Source organism: Erpetoichthys calabaricus, chromosome 1 (genome assembly GCF_900747795.2).
Source record: "Erpetoichthys calabaricus chromosome 1, fErpCal1.3, whole genome shotgun sequence".
In the NCBI taxonomy this organism is placed as follows: domain Eukaryota; kingdom Metazoa; phylum Chordata; class Cladistia; order Polypteriformes; family Polypteridae; genus Erpetoichthys; species Erpetoichthys calabaricus.
In genome coordinates, this window is record NC_041394.2 from 117551679 (window position 1) to 117561295 (window position 9617).

The following is a 9617-nucleotide window of genomic DNA, read 5'->3' on the forward strand; positions in this document are numbered from 1 at the left end:
GGGAGGCGGCCCCTTTTATACTGACCCGGATGAGCTCCAGGTGCTCCCCCTGACGACACTTCCTGGTGTGGTGGAAGTGTCAAGAGAGCACCTGGAAGCACTCCGGGTGCCCCTGGGATTTCTTCCGGCAGCACTTCTTGATTTGGCGGAAGTGCTGCCATCCAGGATTTCATAACCGTCCGGGCGCCCCCTGGCGGTGGCCACGTCCTCCGGTAGGGATGAGCATCCCAGCTCCGTTCCAGTGGCCCACAAGCAGACCCGGGCGGCTGCCTTCTCATGGCCCAGGGGAGGTATCGTCCATCTCGGGGACCGTCCAAGCGTCCCAGCTGGGTAGGGTCCCCAGCCGTCTGGGACACTGTAAAGGGGTCTCTCTTTGAACTGCCTTTCCCAAGGTTTCCTCCATTTTTTCCCTACAAGGGTTTTTTTGGGAGTTTTTTCTTGTCTTCTTAGAGAGTCAAGGCTAGGGGGCTGTCAGGAGGCAGGGCCTGTTAAAGCTCATTGCAGCACTTCTTGTGTGATTTTGGGCTATACAAAAAATAAATTGTATTGTATTGTATTGTACAGCACTGAACCTCCACATCTGTTTCACACAGCCAGTCAGCTTATAGCAAACATTACAGGAAGTGCTGGACTTTGAACTTGTACTGGGAATGGAACCTGTGGCTGTCAGGAGAGCTAATGTAATGCCTTCGGTTGAACGAGCCTATCATTCCTGCTAAATAGCAAAGGAAGATGGTCCACCGGTTTTCCAGCATGAAGATGTTATGCTGAATCCAGTGGCTGCATCAGATCAAAAAACAAAAGATCAAAAGGAAACAGTCATTGTATGCTGGCACTGTGACTGCTTGAGTCACATGCAGTGATCTTGCCACGCAAATAGGGGGATCAGACACTCCAACAGACCCAAGCCAAAGGATTCTGGGCCACACAGTAGTCTTGAGAGCCCAGAAATTTGCAACCACGTGCCAGCTGGTGACTGTGAGTCAGCTGGGTGACAGGAACTATTGCCACTTGCCTGTCTGGATAACTGGCTGAATGGTGGACACAGGAGCCACACTGACAGTTGTTCAGCAAAATATATTTAGAGCAAGACAGACATTGTCTAACCAGGCATGCATTGTTACAGCCACTGGTAAAGCTGCAGCAATAAAAGAGTGACAAACAATTACCTGCATGTTGGAGAGCAGTGATTGACTCCATGTATCTGGGCATTTATCAAAGATTCCTGCATCCTAGGACAAAACTTTTAAAAAAACAATGGAGTACAGCTGTACCAAAGGAGATTTGGCCTGGCAGTAAAGCCCAGGATCCAGCAATCCTGATACTGATACACTGGTACTGTGAGTGCTGTACAGAATGGAGGCAGAACGTCTGAATTTTTCCCATTTGATATAGGGGTTTAGTCAGGGGTGTGTTTTTGCACCTACTCTGTTCAATGCTTGTATGGACTGGGTGTTGGGCAAGGTCGTGGGGTCCTGGGGCTTTGGGGCATCTGTTGGTGAAGAAAGATTCACTGATCTTGACTTTGCTGGCAATGCTGTGATCTTCGCTGAGTCAATGGAGGCTCTGATTGGGGCGCTCAAGTGACTGGGCGAGGAGTCTGAGTGTCTGGGCTTGCGAGTGTCCTGGATAAAAACCAAGATCTAGACCTTTAATGACCTCTTATGCACAGCCATTGGCAGTGTGTTTGTTTGCAGAGAGATTGTCAACCTTGTCGAGAGGTTTACCTCGGCAGCTACAATCATGCCTCTGGTGACTCTTCCTATGAAGTCAGTAGATGGATTAGGAGAGCATGGGGGGTTGTGAGGTACTGGAAAGGGGTGTGTGGTGTGCCCAATATCTTTGCAAGAGGATGAAGGTCCAAGTCTTTAGAGTCCTTGTACTTCCTGTTTTGCTATATGGTTGTAAGACATGGATTCTATCCAGTGACCTGAGATGAAGGCTGGTCTCCTTTGGTATTGTTTCTCTTTGGAGAATCTTTGGGTGGTTAGTTTCATTTCTCATGTATTTACTGTTTACTAGTTACTGATATGCAGGGCCCTTGAAGTCAGGTTTCTGGTACGCTAGATTATACTGGTTCTCTTACAGTATCAGTGCTTGTCCTTCAGCTAAAGTAGCATCAGGATCGGGTCACAGATCAACCATTAAACAATTGCTTCCTCTGCCATGCCTCAGGTTATTACAGTATAGCCATTTGAATCTTCTGCAGTTTCTACTTGATAAACATCTGGCCTTTGAAAAACAACAATTTTAAATACTGAGCAAAAACCTTATTCACATTTGGACTAGGATATGCAGTGGCTATTTTGACAAGGGTGAAGACAATGGGAAAATGTCCAAAAATAAGGAATGCAGTATTAAAATAGGAGTATTGTGAACTTCAGGTATAACAGTAAGTAAATGAATAACTTTATGCATCCTTTATAAATAACTGCCATATTGTCATTAAGGCAGATGTAGAAGGCAGGTGAAGTTTCAAGTTTAAAACCTCATGGAATTGTTTAGCAGGTACATTCTTAACTCTCAAATCATTACTGTCATTGTGCATATTTGTCAAGGAGAGTGGTTTTTATGCTCTTTTACTCTAGAAAAGTAACCTAGCAGATGTGCCTTGCTTGGAAGAGTTTTAGCATCATAATAGCAGTGCAGGGTCAAATGATACCAATGCATATCTAGAGACCAAATATTGACCCGATACAGTACTGTACATTGATGTCCAGTATTATCAGTCAGGGCCTATAACAAGCATGGAGTGTCTGTGAGGATGCTGTACACACATAATAAAATATTGTGCATGCATAATAGTCTCATGGGATGTGTCTTGTCCAGCTTGAATGTGCAGCAGTGAATTGTGTATGAATCTATTACAGACAAGAATAGATGTCCTGGAAAAATTATAATCGAGGATCATTAATTAAAAAATTGTACTAAAATTTGGGGATAGATCAGACATAAAATGATTATTGCACATGTTTTAAGCAAGTTTTAATGTTATATTAAAAGACACGTTTCTGTGCATAAATCCCTAAGTCATTTTCTAGTAAGTAATCTATGTAGGTGTTTTCAGGTCACACTTTATGATAGAAACTGGATTTTGATCATAAATTACCACCAAATCAGGGTAAAAAGGGTAAGGCAAGTGTAATGATTGTTTCTTTTGGACAACTTGTCCTAGTAATTGTAAATACAGAGGATTCTGTAAATGAATACCATCCTTCAAGAAATTATTGAACTTGCTTAACTCCATTAAAGGTCTTGGAGGCTAGGGAACATCCTAGCATTAATGAACAAAGGGCAGAAACCAGTCCTGAATGGGGAACCAACGCAAGTGAATCACTAAAGAGAGAAAAGAAAGAACTGAGCCTCTTTCTTATGTTAAGGAGGTGTCACCTGATAACATCTAGTGACAATGCATTTATCATTTGATGAGATCAGAGATATTTGCTAAAGATGTTATATGTATGAGAAGAGAAGATGCCAACTGACCTAATAATGTATTCATCAAATGTGTCTTTGTTTTAGGAGAGAGAAGGAGTTTGGCTAAGCTGCTGTCCATCATTAACAATGGGTCACACCCTCTATAGATCACTCTGGTAAAACTGAGCAACAGGTCGCTATCACAGCTCTTTTAACAATTGAATTATATAACATTCTTCAGATGAACTTTATGTTTTTGATATTTTAAAGTTTTACTTCAATAGGTTAAGTACATACTGTATGTACATATATTATATATTGTCACAAGAATTAGACCAAGAAGTTATAAGGTTTGGGGCAGCCACACGTGTAATCTACCTGGCTGCAAATGGGTTATGATAGAACAGATGTGCACAAGTCAGAGTCCAACACAGAACTGATTTGGTGGTTGTAAGATGGTGGCTTTAAAGATCAAAGCAGGATATGATGTCAGCAAAGGGGCTCGGACCCGGATGTGACGTCATCAAAATGGCCGAAACTGGAAGGGTCCTTGTCGCCACCCAATCTGCGTTCCTGCCGATTTGCACAGCAGGCATATTGAAATCCTAACATGCCGTAAAGTGTTCACGCATGCATTAAACAGATTGGGCAACACTGTAAAGAGTGTGATGACGTAGCCTTTCAGTATATTCATTTTTAGTTCCACATTAGTTTACCATAATGAAAATATTCATCCTGCAAAATAAATGAAGCAGCTTTCGTGGCGTAATATTGACGTTCAAGGTTCGATTGCTGTAAGGGGAAGCATAGGTATGCACACTTGAAGAGCCTCTTTGTATTATTTGGCAGGTACTGTCTGTATATATATATATATATATATATAAATAATCGCCATTTGTCTTAAGGCATCAGGTTTACAAAACCTAATGTAGTCAACCAGTTTTATAAAAATAAATGGTCCTTTTTCAACAAAAGAAAAGAATTAACACTGTGTTGCATGGCATTGTGCTGACTGTCCCCCTTAGTGTTAACTGTGACAGTCCACTTGTTAAATTTCTTTAATTCATTCTCAGTTGTGCAGTCAGGTCAGATGCTGAAGAAATCAAGAGTATAAAGTCACCGGTTCAAATCCTTATTTATTCCAACAGCTCTTAATCTGACAAAGAAGTTCAACTTTACATCCACAGACTTAAATTAATTGACTTAAATAAACTTACCTATTAAGACAATAAAACTGAACTGAATTTAATAGGTGTAAGATACAATATTCTCCAGTAACTGAGCAGAAGTTAAACAGCATGAAGTAGTTCAATTTATGATTAATACCATATGGACAGAGTATTCTTTCTTACAAGTTTAATCAACATAACACACCGTTGTTTGTGTGCAGACTCCTCATCTCATGTGAATGGTTTTATTCACCCACATTGACACAGAGCCAGTTCATTTTTATAACTTTAAAAAAAGGAAATACAATACACTTTTTCATACATTTTTTTATTGAATAAATAAATGGTATGTTTAAAAATAACAAACGTGAAATATCTGTGAAGAATGTTGGTCAAAAAAAATTATACACACAAATTTTATACAGTATATGAGTAGAAAATTCAGTAATAAAGATGTATAAATGGTAAATGCATTTAACTAGAACACAAATACAATGAAAATGGCCAACAATTGGGGGTTTTTAAAAACTATTAGGGAAAGGGAACACAAACATATTTACAGATCTTTAAAAAAATGTTAGCCAAGGTTTTGAACATTAAAAGTGAATCATTAAATTTGTCAAAAAAAGGAAAAATGCTATTTTAGCTTTATGAACAAGATACTGCTCAGAGTCAGAGTTATTATCCAGCAATATTCCATATAAAATGTGTTCTATTTAAACTGACTTTTTTCCTGATCTGTCCCTTAACATCAGTAATAATATTTCTATATCACCCTTTCTTACAAGTGTAGCTCAAATTGCTCTACAAAAAAATACAGTTACAAAGAAAATTGAAGGCATTATAAAAGTAAATAAGAAGCAAATGGAGGGATCCTTGTCCTTTGTAATAAATACACTGCCTGGTCAAATGGCCGGGAACAAAGACAAACTTGCAGCTTTCAAAGATGCTGGAGATAATAAACCTCTGGGGGTCCCAAGCCAAAGCCCGTATGGCCCGCTGTGCACATCACAGCATACATAATTGTGGCCGTCTCAGTCCAATCACAATTCCATTTCAGGACATCTTGTGAACTTTTCTTCTCTCTAGTATCACAGGCAGTTGGAGTTGATGTAACAGACGGTGGAGATGCAGATGGGGCACCACTGCAATTAACTGGAAAAAGAAAACAGAGAAAAACAGCAGAAGTTAGTGTCTACTGCAGATCTGACAAACTGTACACAGTACCATTTCTAATCTATTACAACCAATGCAAGTAATTAAGAAAAAGCCAAATTAGAAAAGTGGGCTTGTTGAAGTTTTTTGAAATGCTTGACATTTGTAGCCTGGCACTTTTCTGTTGGCAAAGCATTCAAGATTTTGCTGCACGAGTACAGAAAGCTGCTAGTTTTTATGGTTGAAAAGCAAAGCAACGTTTGAGAAAAGAAATGTTGGGAGCAGACACTCCAAAATACAGCAGGGTCAAAAATACGCAAAGCCTTCTATATATTTAATAGAACCTTGAAATCAATTCTATGTGAGACAGCCAGCCAGTGTAAGGAGACTGAGACAGTTTTCAGAAGAAAAAAAAACCCAAAATAGGCCAATACATCGTGATCACTTGGCAAAGGCACAGCAGATCAGAGCAGAAATTGAGATGGAGGATTCTAGAAGTGCCAGGCAGGAGGGCCACCTACTACTTCAATATGGCATACATCTCTCCATTCTTCTTGTTTAACTGCTGACCCATAACATGACCGGACTCTTCTACTTCACTGTAACTGTTAAAAACATAAACACAGTAGATACACGATGTTCACTCACAGAGTTCAAACATTAATAAAGTGTACTCTTACTTCTTTTTCTGCCTCCTTTCTTGGTACACCTGTAGATCAATTATTACCAAAGTTAACCATCACAACAGATAAAGTTCTGCTTTGAGTAAAGTCTAACTAATAATATTATTTTTAATTATTGTGTTTTTTGTTGGATTTAGAAAGAACCCCAACTTAATTGTCATTATATATAGAATCATTTTTTTCCTTTTACATTATGTATACAGTAGGCATTTTGTTACAATCTCTGTATATCTGAACTTCTAATGTAATGTGCTCAGGTGTCATTACTTACATGAAAACATCTTCATTTTTCTCTCCTGCCTCAGTTTTGTTTTAAGTTAAAATTAAGTCTTGTTTCTGTCAAAATCCAACAACAAAGCACAGTAACTTAAGAAAATAAATGTTATTTTGCAAAATGGAACAACATGCCTTTTTACTGACTGCTGGTACTGATGCACCTCAGTCTCTGTGTTTGTGAGGATTCACACTCTGAGGCTTTCCTGTCTAAAATTAAAAAGCCCATGTTAGTTACTGGATAGAGTGAGGAAACATACGGTACATTATTCAAGCCAGCAAAATATTACAGATCAAGTAATAAATATGGGGAGCCTTTGCAGGAATTGTGCACAAATTACTTCTGAAACTGAAAGCCTCAGTAGCCTTACCTGTAGAAATAGCAAATCTAACATGAACTGCACATCATCTCGAATTGGGAATCTTAAAAGCAGAAGAAAAGAACATCCAATTGTGTCTCAGAATTCGGGTACACTGGCATCTGTTCAGCCACATGGAAGGCTGGTTACCACCAGGCATTCTGTAGGGTCAAGAAAAAAAATACAATAAAGGGGCATTGTTTTTCTAACTGCAGCAATAACAAATGTTATTTTTAAAGAGCAAGCCTTCTCCATTATATTCAGTTAAATGTATGTGTGTGTACTCCTGCTAAACCAACAGCTTAAATGATAAGCTAATGACATGTGACAACAGCAGGTGCCCAGCCTGTCACTGTGCCACAACATATGCACTCCACAATTCTCTGATGGCTTTGGACATCATACATTTTAAAATTGCCTGTTTTCTGCCATAGAATTATTTTCTTCCAAACAAGGTTAAAGAAATCCATTTCAAAATTATGAAAAGCAAAGCAACGTTTGAGAAAAGAAATGTTGGGAGCAGACACTCCAAAATACAGCAGGGTCAAAAATATGCAAAGCCTTCTATATATTTAATAGAACCTTGAAATCAATTGTATGTGAGACAGCCAGCCAGTGTAAGGAGACTGAGACAGTTTTCAGAAGAAAAAAAAACCCAAAATAGGCCAATACATCGTGATCACTTGGCAAAGGCACAGCAGATCAGAGCAGAAATTGAGATGGAGGATTCTAGAAGTGCCAGGCAGGAGGGCCACCTACTACTTCAATATGGCATACATCTCTCCATTCTTCTTGTTTAACTGCTGACCCATAACATGACCGGACTCTTGTACTTCACTGTAACTGTTAAAAACATAAACACAGTAGATACACGATGTTCACTCACAGAGTTCAAACATTAATAAAGTGTACTCTTACTTCTTTTTCTGCCTCCTTTCTTGGTACACCTGTAGATCAATTATTACCAAAGTTAACCATCACAATAGATAAAGTTCTGCTTTGAGTAAAGTCTAACTAATAATATTATTTTTAATTATTGTGTTTTTTGTTGGATTTTGAAAGAACCCCAACTTAATTGTCATTATATATAGAATCATTTTTTTCCTTTTACATTATGTATACAGTAGGCATTGTGTTACAATCTCTGTATATCTGAACTTCTAATGTGATGTGCTCAGGTGTCATTACTTACATGAAAACATCTTCATTTTTCTGTCCTGCCTCAGTTTTGTTTTAAGTTAAAATTAAGTCTTGTTTCTGTCAAAATCCAACAACAAAGCACAGTAACTTAAGAAAATAAATGTTATTTTGCAAAATGGAACAACATGCCTTTTTATTGACTGCTGGTACTGATGCACCTCAGTCTCTGTGTTTGTGAGGATTCACACTCTGAGGCTTTCCTGTCTAAAATTAAAAAGCCCATGTTAGTTACTGGATAGAGTGAGGAAACATACGGTACATTATTCAAGCCAGCAAAATATTACAGATCAAGTAATAAATATGGGGAGCCTTTGCAGGAATTGTGCACAAATTACTTCTGAAACTAAAAGCCTCAGTAGCCTTACCTGTAGAAATAGCAAATCTAACATGAACTGCACATCATCTCGAATTGGGAATCTTAAAAGCAGAAGAAAAGAACATCCAATTGTGTCTCAGAATTCGGGTACACTGGCATCTGTTCAGCCACATGGAAGGCTGGTTACCACCAGGCATCCTGTAGGGTCAAGAAAAAAAAATACAATAAAGGGGCATTGTTTTTCTAACTGCAGCAATAACAAATGTTATTTTTAAAGAGCAAGCCTTCTCCATTATATTCAGTTAAATGTATGTGTGTGTACTCCTGCTAAACCAACAGCTTAAATGATAAGCTAATGACATGTGACAACAGCAGGTGCCCAGCCTGTCACTGTGCCACAACATACGCACTCCACAATTCTCTGATGGCTTTGGACATCATACATTTTAAAATTGCCTGTTTTCTGCCATAGAATTATTTTCTACCAAACAAGGTTAAAGAAATCCATTTCAAAATTATGAATAAATAGTAGCCAACTAACAAATGAATTCATAAGTATGACATTAACATATCGCCAAAATGTAGTTTATGTACAAATGAAGACAAATCCCCTCTCACATTTCTTTTACTTCTGCTCCTATTCCAAAATGTTTTATAAAGATTTATTTCTGTTACTGTCTTGAATGACAAACCAATATCCTACTGTTTAAGTATTGTTCTTCTTCTGTATACAATTTTGAAGACTAAATGTTAGAAAATGCAGTAACTGTGGTTTCCTTGCTTCATAAATTTCCAATACATAAGTGTAAAGTTCAGAATGTTAGACCCTCTGTTACATCTTTCTGTATGGACATTAATATGCTAGAAATAGCTTTTAAAAATGGAAAGCACACTAAAATAATTAAAACGTGCAAGATTCTGAACTGCTTCATTAACAATTTGTAATACTATTATCTGCATCTCGCTTTCTTGTTATAACTTAGCTGTTGCTACTCTTGTATGTAATTTAGCCTTCATCATTATATATTTGTTAACTTTATTATGG

The 9617-nt window shown here is 38.2% G+C and overlaps 1 long non-coding RNA gene across 3 annotated transcripts; it reads right to left on the reverse strand.

The window, feature by feature from the left end:
- Positions 1–5347: 5347 nt before the first annotated feature.
- LOC114654870 (uncharacterized) lies at positions 5348–8860 on the reverse strand. 3 transcript variants are annotated; one of them, XR_007935400.1, is made up of 3 exons: positions 8622–8860; positions 6176–6346; positions 5348–5741 (listed from the first exon to the last, which is right to left on the reverse strand). It is a non-coding gene; the product is annotated as an uncharacterized LOC114654870 (long non-coding RNA). The 3 variants fall into 3 exon arrangements; XR_007935401.1 differs by lacking the exon at positions 8622–8860 and adding an exon at positions 7069–7339 and having other exon boundaries at positions 5349–5667; XR_007935399.1 differs by lacking the exon at positions 8622–8860 and adding an exon at positions 7069–7339 and having other exon boundaries at positions 5349–5741.
- Positions 8861–9617: the final 757 nt, after the last annotated feature.